The following is a 16,800-nucleotide window of genomic DNA, read 5'->3' as shown; positions in this document are numbered from 1 at the left end:
GGGGGCAACTCTAGTGCTTGGATCCTAAGTGGCTAAAAAGACCATTGCTATTGGTGATATGAAGGGAAGTGCCAAAGGGTCAAAGGGTTCTGGGATGGGAAGTGGGGAGGAGAACCAGGAAATGGCGCAATGGTGTGAGGTAGCGGAGGACATGGTGGGTAGGAGAGAAGAAATGCAGTAGAATGCCGAAGAGGCCAAAGTTAGAGGAATTAAAAATTGTGAGGTTGATGGAGGATGCGCAGTTGTAACACTGGTGGAGGTTACAGATTTAGATTGGGTGAGGGGGGCGGTGGGGGGGGAATTGAGGTAATGAAGTGATAAAACAATTCATGGGTGGCCAGTCTGATTGCATGAATGTACTGCTGAGTGATAATAATTATCCTTGATGGTGAGTTGTTTAAAGTTGAGGCTTTTGGGGAACAAGGGACATTGTAGGCTGGTGAGGGAAAGGATATGGGCATGCGTGACTTGATGCAAAGCAGCAGAGCTTTAGATGCGCTGAATTTTCTGAGAGGAATGGGTGTTGTTCTCCTCAGAGAAAAGATGGTTAATTAATCAAACAGCTAAAAATCATGAAGGGTTTTGATAGAATAAATAAGGAGAAACAGCTTCCAGTTGCAGAAGTGTCAGTAACCAGCGAGCACAGATATAAGATAATTGGCAAAAGAATCAGAGATGAGACGAGGAGAATTTTTTCTTTGCAGCAAGTTGTTATGATCTAGAATGCACTGCTTGAAAGGGCAGTGGAAGCAGAATCAATAATAACTTTCAAAAGGGAATTGAGTAAATACTTGAAGGGGGAAATAATTGCAGGCCATGGAGAAAGTACAAAGGAGTGGGACTAATTGGACAGTTCTTTTAATGAACTGGCACAGACTCAAGGGGTTGAATGGCCTCCTTTTGTACTTTATCACTTTATGATTCTATGAATAAACAGGAGAGCGGGGGGCGGGGTGGGGGGGCATTATTTTGTTGGCTGGATGGCTAGCGTGTGGTTCAGAATAATATATAATAATAACTGAGAAACTGCCTCCTCACCCTCACCATGAGAGTGGAAGGCAATAGCAAACCACCACTGACGAAAATTACCAAAAGAACAGGATGAACCAACGAGTCAAGGATCTGCCTTCGGGCAGAGCACATGTGGAATGAAATAGGCAAACAGTTGCATCAAGCTTCTCTCTCCACATTTTCTTTCCCAAAAGGATACTTTAAGCAGTTCAAAATTGGCATTATATAAAGTGCAAAGCAGATCATTTTCTTTCAGTAAAGTACATGGCATTCTGAGGTGCTTCACTACACTTACAATTACAGTTAAATTAACAATATTCATTTCACGTCAAACATACAGTCCATGGGGCTTGACACAGTTTCCAAAGCATAGCCATTAACGTATTTAAAATAGCCAACATACCCTTCTGCTAAAATAGCAGAGGAAGGCAGACCAAGCACGTTATGGTTAATTCAGTGATATATTTCATTGTGATATCCAGAGGCAGATACTGAAAAAAATCATAAATAATGAGGCATTATTGTTTGGCACATCCCTACGCAACACTGAAGGAGTGCTACATTGTCAAAGGCTAGCAGATAAGCCATTAAACTGGGATCATGTGTATCCTTTCGGGTAGACATTGCAGATCCTATGATGCTATTGGATTGTCTTAGCTTTGCCCCTTCAAAAACTAAAAACAGATTAACTAGTTATTCATCACATTAAGATAAAAGCAAAATACTGCGGATGCTAGAACCTGAAACAAAAACAAAAAATGCTGGAGAATTTCAGCAGGTCTGACAGCATCTGTGGAGAGAGAATAGAGCCAATGTTTTGAGTCTAGATGACCCTTTGTCAGAGCTGGCGATGGGTCATCTAGCCTCGTTGTCGTGGCACCTTGCTGTATGCAAGGTGACTACTGTGCTTGACTACATGTCACCAGTCATTGCAATTCAAAGTAATTTAGGGTTTGCAAAGGAGCATTCAAATCACAAAGCCAGTAAACATGGTGGAGGACAAATTGAAAATCTTTGCCCCTGTTGTATTTGTGTAAAATACTTGCAAAGGTGTTCATTTTGGGAACCCTTGTTCTGTACCCTAAGGATCCATGATGAAAGACCTGTAAAGGAATTGGATGATTTTTCACATAATTGATTAACTGATGATTTAATCACCTAAAACAGGTCTTACATAGGTGAACAGCACTTATTTTAGGATTTGTTCACCAAATTAGACAGTGTGGAGCAGAATCAAATTGAGGCCATTCCGCTGATCATTTACTATCACCAAAGGTCAAGTTTAAAAATCTTTCCCATTCTCGTGGAGCCAGAAGGCATAGATGTCCTTCCCCATCTCTGCGAGTGCAGAAAAAATATTTGGAGTCTTTTTGTGGGGCAGTCTTTTTTAGTCTCTCTCTAGTTGGGCTGTTTATTGCCTGCTACTAGGAGCCATAGGGTTAGTTACATACACACACACAAATGCCCAGCCATTCATGAGCACCTGTATCATCCTGAAGCCAGTTCTTTCAGCATGGTATCGAACCAGATATAGTCCCTGTTCATTATAATTGGGTTTTTCTGCTTACTTGCGTGCTCTGTTACATTGCTTAAAGACATCTTACATTTGAAGCAAAACCAGAAATGGCTGGAAAATCTTTGCCGGTCTGACAGCATCTGTGGAGAGAGAATTGAGCCAAGGTTTCAAGTCTGGATGACCCTTCGTTAGAGCTAAAGACAAAGAAAATAGGGTGAGATTTATTCTGTGAGGGTGGTGATGGGGCTGTAATTAATAGGAATAGTAAGAGTTTTAACAACACCAGGTTAACGTCCAACAGGTTTATTTGGTAGCAAATGCCATTAGCTTTCGGAGCGCTGCTCCTTCGTCAGATGGAGTGGATATCTGCTCTCAAACAGGGTATACAGAGACACAAAATCAAGTTACAGAATACTGATTAGAATGTGAATCTCTACAACCAACCAGGTCTTAAAGATACAGACAATGTGAGTGGAGGGAGCATTAAGCACAGGCTAAAGAGATGTGTATTGTCTCCAGGCATCACGGGCATTCAGCCTCTGATCTTCGGGTAAGCGTTCTCCAAGGCGGTCTTCACAACACACGACAGCGCAGAGTTGCTGAGCAGAAACTGATAGCCAAGTTCCGCACACACAAGGACGGCCTAAACCAGGATCTTGGATTTATGTCACATTATCAGTAACCCCCACAGCTTGCCTCCTGGATTTGCAGAATCTCACTGGCTGTCCTGTCTGGCGACAATACACATCTCTTTAACCTGTGCTTAATGCTCCCTCCACTCACATTGTCAGTATCTTTAAGACCTGGCTGGCTGTAGAGATTCACATTCTAATCAGTATTCTGTAACTTGATTTTGTGCCTCTGTGCCCTGTTTGAGAGCAGATTTCCACTCCATCTGATGAAGGAGCAGCGCTCCGAAAGCTAATGGCATTTGCTACCAAATAAACCTGTTGGACTTTAACCTGGTGTTGTTAAAACTCTTACTGTATTTACCCAAGTCCAACGCCGGCATCTCCACATCATTAAAACGAATGGCATAGACAAAAGGACAAAGTGAACGTAAAGGGTGATGATAAAGGCTAGAAATGGTGCTAAGAGCGTCCATTAAGAGATCGGAATGTGTAAATAGCAGAATAAGGGTGCAGAGTGTAGGAATGTACAGATGGCCCTAGTGGGGTTGGGGGGAGGGTGGTTGAAATTAGGAGAGGTTGGAGACACTTGGTTTGTTCTCACTGGAACGACGGAGGTTGAGGGGCAACCTGATAGAAGTCTACAAGATTATGAGGGGCATGGACAGAGTGGATAGTCAGAAGCTTTTACCCAGGGTGGAAGAATCAATTACTAGGGGGCACAGGTTTAAGGTGCAAGGAGCAAGGTTTAAAGGAGATGTACGAGGCAAGTATTTTACACAGATGTTGGTGGGTGCCTGGAACTCACTGCTAGGAGAGGTAGTGGAAGCAGATACGATAGTGACTTTTAAGGGCCGTCTGGACAAACACGTGAATAGGATGGGAATAAAGGGATATGGTCCCCGGAAGGGTAGGGGGTTTTAGTTCAGTCGGGCAGCATGGTCGGTGCAGGCCTGGAGGGCCGAAGGGCCTGTTCCTGTGCTGTAATTTTCTTTGTTCTTTGTTCTAAATTTGTCTAGCTTCATCCTCTTCCCTTGCCTTTAATTTTCTGCCCTTTTGACTGCCAGGTTAATAATGTTGCTTCATATTGATTGATCTTTCTTCATTTTAACAAATTAACTTTCTGAAAGAGCAGGCTTTTTTTGCCTTCCTCAGAACCTGGGGTTCAAATTGCCCTTGCTCACTCAATGACCTCACTATTGCGCTGGCTCACTAGCTGCCTGGCTTTGGTATGGCCCGGGCCTCCCCCTCGGTTGCCCAGCCCGCTTCAGCCCTGACTGGGGTTCAAATTGCCCTGCTCACTCAGTGACCTCGCTGTTCTGCAAGCTCACTGCTTGGCTATTTGGCCTCCTCACCTTGCCCTTGAATCATGACCCAGCCTTTCTCAGCCCTGCTCACCTGGTGAGTCCCTCACAGCTCCCCTTGAAGACCGCTGGCGCTTCCTCCTTGCCTCACGCACCAGTTAGAGTTGTTAGGATTATATTCATTGGAGTTTAGAAGAGTGAGAGGGGATCTCATAGAAACTTACAAAATTCTAACAGGATTAAGACAGGGTAGATTCAGAAAGAATGTTCCAATGGTGGGGGATTCCAGAACTAGAGGTCATGGTTTGAGGATAAGGGGTAAACCTTTTAGGACTGAGGTGAGGAGAAATTTCTGCACCAGAGAGTGGTGGATGTGTAGAATTCACTACCAGAGAAAATAGTTGAGGCCAAAACGTTGTGTGATTTGAAGAAGAAAGTAGATACAGCTTTTGGGGCTAAGGGATCAAGGGATATGGGGGGAAGACAGGATCAGAGTATTGAATTTGATGATCAGCCATGATCATAATGAATGGTGGAACAGGCTCGAAGCGCCACATGGCCCACTCCTGCTTCTATTTTTCATGTATGTTTTTACGTATCAGCAAATTCAGAGCTCTCAGGCCCTGATTGGTGCTCCAAAGCCACTGGCCAGCATGTTGTCCCCCCATTCACTGGGGCCCTAAGCCTCGGCACAGTGTTTCATTCTAAGTTTGCTTTTGTCCCACAGATGTGGAGATGCTGGCGTTGGACTGGGCTGGGCTGGGCAGAATAAGAAGTCTTGGCCACCGTCAGTTTGGTGAAAGATGCTCTCTGTCTGCCCAAAGCCTGCTGGTGTTCCAGTGAGAAGAGTTGTCTTTGACCAACTGTTGCAGACTGGCACATTGCATTTGAGGGATGCATTTAAGTTTGGGACAGCCCTCACAGAGGCACAATGGGGATAGGTTATTGTCTGAGGCCTTTCAGCCACAGGACACCAATGGGCTAGAAACTGAATGGAACCCCTTGGTTGTATGCATGACAAGGAATGTATATTGTAAATATTAAAACAATTGAAATATTGAGGCACCTCAATGTTGCATGGAGGCAAGATGAATTTATTGCACTTTCTGTAATTTTCAAGTCAAAATGTTTTGTAATGTAATTCTATAAATTTAATTAATAAAGTGTATTTTTCAGGGAAAACAAATCTTGGTTCAGGCTTTCGATACAGAGGACAGGTCAACTGACTGAATGTAAAAATTTAAAGTGAGCTGAAGTGATTGCAGGAGCTGCAGGAGAAACAGACCCTAGTCTGGTCACTGCAAGTTCGGGTGATTAACATGGGTAGCTGTGGTCACATGAATCCTGTGTGCCCAGGATTCTGGGCGCAATGTAAAGAACACCCCTGAATGGGTACAATTGACAGGAACTTGCCATTCTGACCTCGGGCATGGCCAGTTATTGGGGCAGCACAGTGGCACAGTGGTTAGCACTGCTGCCTCACAACGCCAGGTACCCAGGTTCAATTCTGGCCTTGGGTCACTGTCTGTGTGGAGTTTGCACATTCTCCCCGTATCTGCATGGGTTTCCTCCGGGTGCTCTGGTTTCCTCCCGCAGTCCAAAGATGTGTGGGTTAGGTTGATTGGCCATGCTAAATTGACCCTAGTGTCGGAAGATTTGCAGAGTAAATATGTGGAGTTACGGGAATAGGGCCTGGGTGGGATTGTGGTCGGTGCAGACTTGATGGGCCCAAGTGGCCTCCTTCTGCACTGTAGGGATTCTATGATTATGCAGAGAGACTGTTTCAGGCAAATAAACTTTTCAATCATAAAAGATCAAGGATGCTCCCGTGAAAAGTGGCTGCCAATACAACTCACTTATATTTAAAATTACACTTGAGTATGATTTCATTTGATTTTGTTCAGATTTCATTGATCTCTGGGCCTAGTTTACAGTGTGTGCCAACCCATTGATTGTGTTGGTAATTCCATTGAGATGTGCCAGAGCAGCAAGGCAGAGGTTTGACACTGCAATTTCCCATGATGTAATTTCTGTTCTTATCCAGGTCACCAAAGGAAAGTGATGAGCAAACATTCCCTGCAAAAAGAGCCAGAAAATAATCATTTTAAATTCTTAGTTCACAACAGAACTGGGAGCTGGCTATGGACGGCATATGAGAAAACAAAGGGATTAACAATTTTATCTTCAATTCCACGGCGCTTCAATTGGATGTTGTCCACTCTTCTGTCTACACTGGACTCAGCCTAGGCACCAAAGTGAGACTGCTTTGTTTTAATGGCTGTTTTATAATTTAAATGGGCTTAAAATTTTGAGCTCATTCATTAAAATTCCTGTGAGGCAGCTATGCTAGCCACTGTGCCACTGTGCTGGGGCTAAATTGAGGTTAACCAGCTTGCTTTAACCCAGTTAATGTTGGCCTCAAATTCATAAGCACAGGAATTTGGTGGCACAGTGGCACAATGGTTAGCACTGATGCCTCACAGCGCCAGGGACCCGGGTTCAATCCTGGCCTCGGGTCACTGTCTGTGTGGAGTTTGCACATTCTCCCCGTGTCTGTGTGGGTTTCCTTCGGGTGCTCCGGTTTCCTCCCACAGCCCAAGGATGTGTGGGTTAGGTTAATTGGCCATGCTAAATTGACCCTAGTGTCAGGGGATTGGCGGGATGGATGTGTGGGGTTGCGGGAGTAGGACCTGGGTGGGATTGTGGTTGGTGCAGACTCGATGGGCTGAGTGGTCTCCTTCTGCACTGTAGGAATTCGATGAAAGGAAACAATGAGATAACAACAAGAATGAGTGACAGCATTGTGTGCCTTTAGCTGAAGAGAAAGTTGTTTGATAATGTGGTCAGGCTGGGTTTCTGTGGATTCACTATTAGAAAAAAATATAAGGAAAGAAACAGAACATGCCTGAAATACTCAGCTGGCTGAGTGGCATTTGTGGAGAGAGGGTGAATGATTTAGGTCAATGACTTTTCAGTTGAACTGATCTTCAGGTTAATGATTTGAAATGTTAATTCTGTTTTTCTCTCCACACATGCTGCTAGACCTGCTAAGTATTTACAGCACTTCCAGTTTTAATTCCAAGTTTCCGCACTATATTGCTTCTGATTAATTTAAGGATGGCATTTTTGGCCAAACTTTGAAGTTCAATCGATTATTATTATTATATTTGCTCCTTTACCTCTTCACCGTTCAAGGCCCCAAATACTCTTTTCAGGTTAAGCAGTATTTCACTTCCTTCAATTTGGGTTATTGCATTCGCTGCTCCCAAGGGAGGTCTCCTCTACAATGGGGAGACTAAACGCATTCTGGGTGGCATCTTTGCGGAACACCTTCGCTCAGTCTGCAAGCATTACCCCAATTTCTGTTGCGTGCCACTTTAACTCAGCCCCTTGCTCTCATGCCCGTATGTCCGTCCTTGGTCTGCTGTAATGTTCCAGTGAAGGAAGCCCAGTGTAAGCTGGAGGAGCAGCACCTCACCTTCCGGCTGGGCATGTCGCAGCCCTCAGTACTCAGCGTTGAGTTTGGCAACTTTAGATTTTGACCTTTCTCCTCTATCTTAACCGCCCCCTTTCTTCTTTTTAATATTCCATACATGTATTGCCTCAATGCAGAACACTCTCACCCCCTCTCACACCAGGCCATCTGTCTTTTGTGATTAAAGTTGCTACTTTTTTTTACAGTTTCTACATTCTCCTTCCTTTCGGTTCTGACGAAGAGTCTATGGACTTGAAACATTAACTCTGTTTCTCTCCTGATAGATGCTGCCAGACCTGTTGAGTTTTTCCAGCGTCCCCTGTTCTTGGTTCAGTTTCGAGCGTCGCAGTATTTTATTTATTTTAGATTATTATATATGATGGGTGACAAATTAAGCTTTAATTTCTGAAGCTAATAGATGAAAGACTAAATTATAACAGGACATTAACAATACTGTAAAATCTAATTAAAACTTTAAAACCTGTAGCTAGAAACTAAATATAGCTCCTTGAAAGTGGAGTCACAGGTGGACAGAATGGTGAAGAAGGCATTCAGCATGCTTGGTTTCATTGGTCAGCACAGTAAGAAGTTTAACAACACCAGGTTAAAGTCCAACAGGTTTATTTGGTAGCAAAAGCCACACAAGCTTTCGGAGCTCCAAGCCCCTTCTTCAGGTGAGTGGGAATTCTGTTCACAAACAGGGCATATAAAGACACAGACTCAATTTACATGAATAATGGTTGGAATGCGGATACTGACCTGAAGAAGGGGCTTGGAGCTCCGAAAGCTTGTATGGCTTTTGCTACCAAATAAACCTGTTGGACTTTAACCTGGTGTTGTTAAACTTCTTACTGTGTTTACCCCAGTCCAACGCCGGCATCTCCACTTCATTGGTCAGAACATTGAATACAGGAGTTGGGACATCTTGTTGAAGTTATATAAGGCATTGGTAAGGCCACACTTGGAATACTGTATGCAGTTCTGGTCACCCTATTATAGAAAGGATATTATTAAACTAGAAAGAGTGCAGAAAAGATTTACTAGGATGCGACCAGAACTTGATTGTTTGAGTTATAAGGAGAGGCTGGATAGACTGAGACTTTTTTCTCTGGAGCGTAGAAGGCTGAGGGGTGATCTTATAGAGGTCTATAAAATAATGAGGGGCACAGATCAACTAGATAGTCAATATCTTTTCCCAAATGTAGGGGAGCCTAAAACTAGAGGGCATAGGTTTAAGGTGAGAGGGGAGAGATACAAAAGTGTCCAGAGGGGCAGTTTTTTCACACAGAGTGGTGAGTGTCTGGAACAAGCTGCCAGAGGCAGTAGTAGAGGCGGGTACAATTTTGTCTTTTAAAAAGCATTTAGACAGTTACAGGGTAAGATGGGTATAAAGGGATATGGGCCAAATGCGGGCAATTGGGACTAGCTTCGGGTTTTCAAAAAAAGGCGGCATGGACAAATTGGGCCGAAGGGCCTGTTTCCATGCTGTAAACCTCTCTATGACTCTATGAATGATTATTTTGTATTTGTTGTACAATTGTTGTAATTGTCTTTAGCGTTAAATCAATCCAATATTATTTTAAATCCTCAACCTCATCTGATCTTGAAGCTGAGCAGAGGCCAACCTGCCTAATATTTGGAAATACGAGGTGCAGTTGGTTTTTGCTGCCAGCAGAGGCTGCTCTCAGCTCTGTGCATTCACATTGATTAATCACCGAGTTACTTTGCTACTTGCTCCAGTATTTTCCCTGTCTGTCTGTCTCTCTCTTTACATCTGTCTCTCTCTTTCACACTCTACCTTTCTCCTTTCCTCTGTTTGTCTGTCTCTCTCCATCTCTTGCTTCCAGTCTTTAGGGACACAGGAGTTTGGAGCGGATGTAAGCAATTCGGCCCATCAAATCTGCTCCACCAGTCATAAGATCATGGCTGATTTACCCCAGTTTGTACTTGAATACAGCAGTTATATTTTGTTTGGGAGAATCTCACTGTGGTCTCAAATGATCCTGCACAGTTACAGTAAAACTTCTCTAATTTTATATTTTATTCCCCTTGCAATAAACACCAACATTCCATTTGCCTTCCTAATCACTTGCTGTACTTATTGTGATTCACCCAAATCTCTCTGTACCACAAAGTTCTGCAATCACTCTCCATTTATACTGTTTTTCTGTTCTTCTTGTAAAAGTGAACAAGTTCACATTTTCCCACATTACACTTCCTCTGCCAAATTTTTGCTCACTCATCTAACTTGTCTATATTCCTTTGGAGACTCTCAGTCTTCTTCACTTTCTAACCTATTTTGGTGTCATCAGCAAACATAGCTACCATATCCTTTATCCAAGTTATTTATGTAGATTATAAACAGTTGAGGTCCCAGCACTGATCCCTATGGCATTCCACTACTTACAGCTTGCTAACCTAAAATAGACCCATTTGTCTCTACTCTTTGCTTCCTATTAGCTAACCAATCCTTTATCCGTGCTCATATGTTACCCTCGATACCATATTTTCTTATCTTGTGCAATAACCATTGAGGTAGCACCTTATCAAATGCCTTTTGAAATTCCAAGTGCACCACATCTATAGGTTCCCCTTTATCCACCTTGCTTGTTACTTCCTCAAAAACTCTAATAAATTGGTTGAACTCAATTCCACTTTCACAAAGCCATGTTGATTCTGGTTGATCACATTTTGATTTTCCAAGTATCCTGCTAAAATCTCTTTAATAACGGATTCCAGCAATTTCCTTATGACAGGTGTCCAACTTGTGTATTTGGTCTAACTGGTCTTAGTTTCTTGCTTTCTGTCTCCTTCCTTTCTTGAATAAGGATGTTACATTAGGCATTTTCCAATCCACTGGGACCTGTTCGGAATCTGAGAAATTTTGCAAGATTATAACCAATTCATCTACGATCTCTGCAGCCATTTCTTTTAAGAGTAAGAAGTCCCACAAAACCAGGTTAAAGTCCAACAGGTTTATTTGGAATCACAAGCTTTCGGAGCACTGCTCCTTCATCAGGTGAGTCAAATGAATGAGCAGCATTCCGAAAACTCGTGATTTCAAATAAACCTGTTGGACTTTACCCTGCTGTTGTGAGGCTTCTTACTGTGCTTACCCTAGTCCAACACCGGCATTTCCACATCATTTCTTTTAAGACTCTAGGATGCAGACTATCTTGTCCTGGGGAGTTGTCAGAGTTAATAATTATCCCAGCCCCTTTTTCCCGAGTAATTGTAAGTTCCTCTCTCCCATTCAACTCTTGATTTTTAAGGATCTTTGGGAAGTTGTCTAAGTCTTATACAGTGAAGACAGGCGCAAGATACCTGACTCTGCCATTTCCATGTTTTCTATTATCAATCTCCCTGATTCACTCCCTAGAGGACCAACACCAGCTTTAGTTTTTCTTTTCCTATTGAAACACTTGTAGAAACTCTTACCATCTGTTTATATATTACTAGCTAGCTTTTGCTCCATATTCCATTTTCTCCCTCCTTTTTTAAGTAATTCTTTGCTGATTCTTAGAATTTTCTAACCAACGTTAACTAACTAATCTCTGTAGATTTGTACTGTGTTTCTATCAATTTGATAATATCCTTAATTTCCTTATTCAGCCATGGATGATGGCTCTTTCTCCTCGAGCTTTTCTTACTCACTGGCATAAATCTTCACTGCGAGTTATTAAATTTCTCCTTAAAGATTGCATCTGTACTGTCCAACTTATAAAACACGTTTCCCAATCACTTTAGCGAGCTCTGCCTTTGTACCCTTATATTGACCTTTATTCAGGTTTAAAACACTAATCTTAGACTCACATTTCTTCCCTTCAAACTGAACATGGAATTCTATCATGCTTTGCATGTTGTCACTGTGGCGATTGTACAAGAATTATTACAGTCACCGAAAGGCTCCTTCACCATGAGATTATTGATTAATCCTGTCTCACTGTTCACTACCAGATCTAGAATAACCTGCTCCCTAGTTGGCTCTAGAATGTACTGCTGTAAGAAATTCTCCTGAATATGTTCTGTCAATTTATTCTCAGGCTCCCTTTGCCAATCTGATTCAGCCTATCAGTATGTAGATTAAAGTCACCCATGATTATTGCCGCATCTTTCTAACATGCCTCATTTATTTATTTCATTATGCCTGCCCCACCATGTAATTACTGTTAGCGAGTTGATAAACTATTCCCACAAGTGACCTGTTACATTTGCTATTCTACCCAAACGAATTCTACATAGAATCCCGACAGTGCAGAAGGAGACAATTTGGCCCATTGAACCTGCACCGACAACAATCCTATCCCCATAACCCCACGTATTTACCCTGCTAATCCCCTGACTCTAAGGGGCAATGTAGCATCGCCAATCAACCTAACCTGCACACCTTTGGACTGTGGGAGGAAACTGGAGCACCCAGAGAAAACCCACACAGACTCAGGGAGAACGTGCAGACTCCGCACAGACAGTCACCCATGGCTGGAATTGAACTCGGGTCCCTGGTGCTGTGATACAGCAGTGCTAACCACTGTGCCACCGTATATTTTGCTCTTTTAAGATAAGGTCATCTCTCATTACTGTATTAATGACACCCTTCATTAAGTGAGCTACCCCACCAACTTTTCCTAGCTTCCTATCTTTTTGAAATGTTAAATACTCTTTAATATTGAGGCCCCGCGTTGGTCCCCCTTTCTCTCTCTCTATCTATCTCTCTCTCTCTCTCTTTCCATCTATTTACTGCACATTCTTCTGAAACCAGACAAAATTGAAAGGGTTAAAATACAGTGAGGGAAAAACAAAGTAAATAGGTTATCAAAAAAAGCTGGAAGTCTTTAAATAAAGAAAATCAAAGCAGGCTACTTCTCACTGAAATAACCCTAAAAATATTTCCAATCTGTCTGATCTCAGAAGCTAAGCAGTGTCAGGCCTGGTTAGTGTTTGCTCGGGAGACTGCCTGGGAATACCAAATACTGTGGGCTTTTCTTGTCAGCAAAGGCTTCTTGGTGTTCTGCAGGTTGACGCTGCCTGCATTCAGCAATCTCTTGGCTATTCTCCCTCTCTCTTGTGTGTACTTACTCTTCTGTCCCACACTCGCTCTCTCAGTATTCTCCCTTGCTCCATCTCACTCTCTTTAATCTCTCTCTCTCACTCAATCTTGCTCACCTTCTTTCATGCTCCTGCTTTCTCCCTTTTGCTCTCTTTCTCAGGCTTTCGCTCTCTCTCTCTTTCTTGCTCTCTTGCTCTGTCTCTCATTTGCTCTCACGCTCTCTGTCTCTTACTCCATCTCTCTCACACTCTCTCACTCTTCTACACTCTCTCGCTCTTTCACAGTCTCGCTCTCTCTGACTATTCAGCTCTCTGACCATCCCACTCTTCTGATTCCGCCGCTATCAATGGAGGTTTCCCATTCTATATACCCCCCGCCACCAGTAAACTCATGGCAGGGGTTCACCATCGATGGGACCAGAAGATCCCACTGGCGAGAGCAGCCAGAAAATTCCAGCCTCTATCTGTCACACCCACTCTCTCTCATTCTCTATCTCTGGCACTATTTCTCGTTCACTTTCTGTCTCCTCTTTATCTCTGTCTCTCTTGTCCCTTTCTTGATCTCTCTCACTCTCTCACTCTAGGTTTTTGTTCTCACTCTCCCTCCGACAATCACTTTCTTCAGATCACTTCCTTGAATATTTTCCTGCTGGGTTAGACACCCTGGCCAATCTGGAGCCTTGACCCATTTGCGAAAAGGCCACCATCTTTTTGCAACAATTAATTTTGGGTCAGAATTTGTCAAATTGGTGAAAGAAGGCCCTCTGAAAAAAAAATTCAACAGAGGAACACGGTTTAGGATGTGGGAACACTGTGTGCAATGGTTTTGTTTAACAAGATAACAATACTAAATATTGCTGGCTTTATCTGGTGTCAAACCTGCAACAGATATTGGGCGGCACGGTGACACAGTGGTTAGCACTGCTGCCTCACAACGCCAGGGAGCCGGGTTCGATTCCCAACTTGGGTCACTGTCTGTGCAGAATTTGCACGTTCTCCCCGTGTGTGCGTGGATTTCCTCCGGTTTCCTCCCACAGTCCAAAAGATGTGCTGGTTAGGTGCATTGGTCATGCTAAATTCTCCCGCAGTGTACCCGAACAGGTGCCCGAGTGTGGCGAGTGGGGATTTTCACAGTAACTTCATTGCAGTGTTTATGTAAGCCTACTTTTGACAATAATAAATAAACTTAAACTTAATCATATTGAGAAATGGGTATTCTATTCTTCCTGTGGAAAATTTCCATTTGTTTTCATCATTAAATTTATAAAACAAACATGTGTATTGATTTTTGCTTACCTTTTGCCCTTTTCTCCAGATTCTCCATCACAAATCATCTTCTTAAATCATCATCCCCATCTACTCCAGCAACAAGTGCAAGGAGCTTATGGACTTTGTCACCAGGGAGGATACTATCCATTCAACTGTGTTTGCTGGTTCGTCCCCTTCCCCTTGACTACCAGGCAAGAATTTCCTTCAAGTTCCCTGCTGCCCTAGCCTTGAATTCACGTCTTTCTCTAGATCCTTTCCCAACTTCTGCCTTGCTCTCCCCACACTCACCCTATTCTTGAGACCCATTCCCTGCTCACTCAATCCTACCCCGATCAAACTGCTGGCCACATAACTTGGCTTACTGGGCTCCATATTAGTTGACATTGTTAGCAGTTCCATCTCAGGTACCGACACCACCCCTCACTTCAAATCTGTCACCATCACTGCTCTCCTTAAAAAACCCACCCTTGACTCCTCTATACATAACTGACATCCCCAACTTCCCCTTCCTCTCTAAATGAGCTGAAAGTCCTGTCACTTCCCAAATCCCAACCTATCTTTCCTGCAGCTCCGTGTTTTCTATCCCTCAATTCGGTTTTGGGTCCAGCACTGTACTCAGAGGTCACAAATGACATCCTAGGTGATTGTAACCGTGATAAACTATCCCACCTCAGCCTTCTTAAACCTATCTTCAGTCTTTGGTACTGTTAACCACATCATCTCCTCTACCACTATCCTCCTCCATCATTCAGTTGGGTGGAACTGCTGTTCTTGGTTCCATTCTTATCTATTGATTCCCAGCCAGAGAATCACTTCCAAAGGCTTTTTTAAAATTCATTTGTGGGACATGGGAGTCAAGATTTAATGCCCATTCCTAATTGCCCTTGAACTGAGTGTCTCACTCGGCTCATTTCAGAGGGCAGTTGAGAGTCAATCACATTGCGGTGGCCCTGAAGTCACATATTGGCCAGACCAGGTAAAGAGGGCAGATTTCCTTCTATAAAAGACATCAGTGAACCAGATGGGTATTTCTGACAATTGACAATGGTTTCATGGTGATCAGTAGATCCTTAATTCTAGATTTTCTATATTGAATTCAAGTTCCACCATCTGCTGTGGCGGGATTCAAACCCGGGTCCCCAGAATATTAGTTGAGTTTCTGGATTAATAGTCTACTAATAATACCAATAGGCCATCGTCTCCCCGATGCACTTTCCACTCCTGCATCCCGATTTACTGTGGCCACCGTTTATTTCTCATCTATATGCTGCCCTCTGGTGGGTCATCATTAAGAAACAGTGTCAATTTCCACATGTAAACTGGTGACGCCCAGCTCTCCCTCATCATCACATCTCTTGACCCCTCCACTGCCTCTAAATTGTCGGACTACTTGTCCGACATCCAGTGCTGTAGAAATTTCCTTCAACTAAATATTGGGAAGACTGAAGCCAATTTCTTTAGTTCCCAACACAGACTCAATTCTCTAGCCATAACTCCATCCCTTTCCCCTGACAAATGTCAGAGATGTAACCAGACTATTCAGAACCTGGGTGTCCTACTTGATTCTGAAATGAGCTTCCAATCACATATTTGTGCCATCACTAAGACCATCTATTTACACCTCTGAACATAGTCCCTCTCTGTCCCTGCATCCAAAGAACAAAGAACAAAGAACAGTACAGCACAGGAAACAGGCCCTTCGGCCCTCCAAGCCTGTGCTGCTCCTTGGTCCAACTAGACCAATCGTTTGTATCCCTCCATTCCCAGGCTGCTCATGTGACTATCCAGGTAAGTCTTAAACGATGTCAGCGTGCCTGCCTCCACCACCCTACTTGGCAGCGCATTCCAGGCCCCCACCACCCTCTGTGTAAAAAAACGTCCCTCTGATATCTGAGTTATACTTCGCCCCTCTCACCTTGAGCCCGTGACCCCTCGTGATCGTCACCTCCGACCTGGGAAAAAGCTTCCCACTGTTCACCCTATCTATACCCTTCATAATCTTGTACACCTCTATTAGATCTCCCCTCATTCTCCGTCTTTCCATGGAGAACAACCCCAGTTTACCCAATCTCTCCTCATAGCTAAGACCCTCCATACCAGGCAACATCCTGGTAAACCTTCTCTGCACTCTCTCTAACGCCTCCACGTCCTTCTGGTAGTGCGGCGACCAGAACTGGACGCAGTACTCCAAATGTGGCCTAACCAGCGTTCTATACAGCTGCATCAGACTCCAGCTTTTATACTCTATACCTCTATACTCTTTTGTACTCTATACTCCAATGTCGAACCCCTCATGCCTTTGTAACCTCCGGGCTTAACTATTCCCAGGCTCTTCTGGCTGACCTCCCAAATTCTATCCTCCATGGGGTCATCTTTTGCGAGCATCCGTCCCATCTCACCCATCACCTCTGTGCTCGCTGACCTGTTTTGGCACCCAGTTAAGCACTGCCTCATTTTAAAATTCTCAGCCTTGTTTTAAAATCCCTCCAGGGCCTAATCCCCTCCCTAGCTCTCTACTTTCCTCCAGCCCCACAGCCCTTCAAGGTATCT

At 43.6% G+C, this 16,800-nt stretch overlaps 1 long non-coding RNA gene across 1 annotated transcript in view; it reads left to right on the top strand.

The window, feature by feature from the left end:
- LOC144508973 (uncharacterized) overlaps window positions 1-15,904 on the top strand; it is a 37,846-nt gene extending 21,942 nt beyond the window's left edge. Inside the window, exons 2-3 of the long non-coding RNA XR_013500372.1 lie at window positions 6,505-6,715; window positions 14,297-15,904. This is a non-coding gene — a long non-coding RNA (uncharacterized LOC144508973). The remainder of the gene's footprint in view (window positions 1-6,504; window positions 6,716-14,296) is intronic.
- Window positions 15,905-16,800: the final 896 nt, after the last annotated feature.

This window comes from Mustelus asterias, chromosome 21 (genome assembly GCF_964213995.1).
Source record: "Mustelus asterias chromosome 21, sMusAst1.hap1.1, whole genome shotgun sequence".
Classification (NCBI taxonomy): domain Eukaryota; kingdom Metazoa; phylum Chordata; class Chondrichthyes; order Carcharhiniformes; family Triakidae; genus Mustelus; species Mustelus asterias.
The sequence above is the reverse complement of the archived record's forward strand: the minus strand, read 5'-3'. Positions and strand labels throughout refer to the sequence as shown.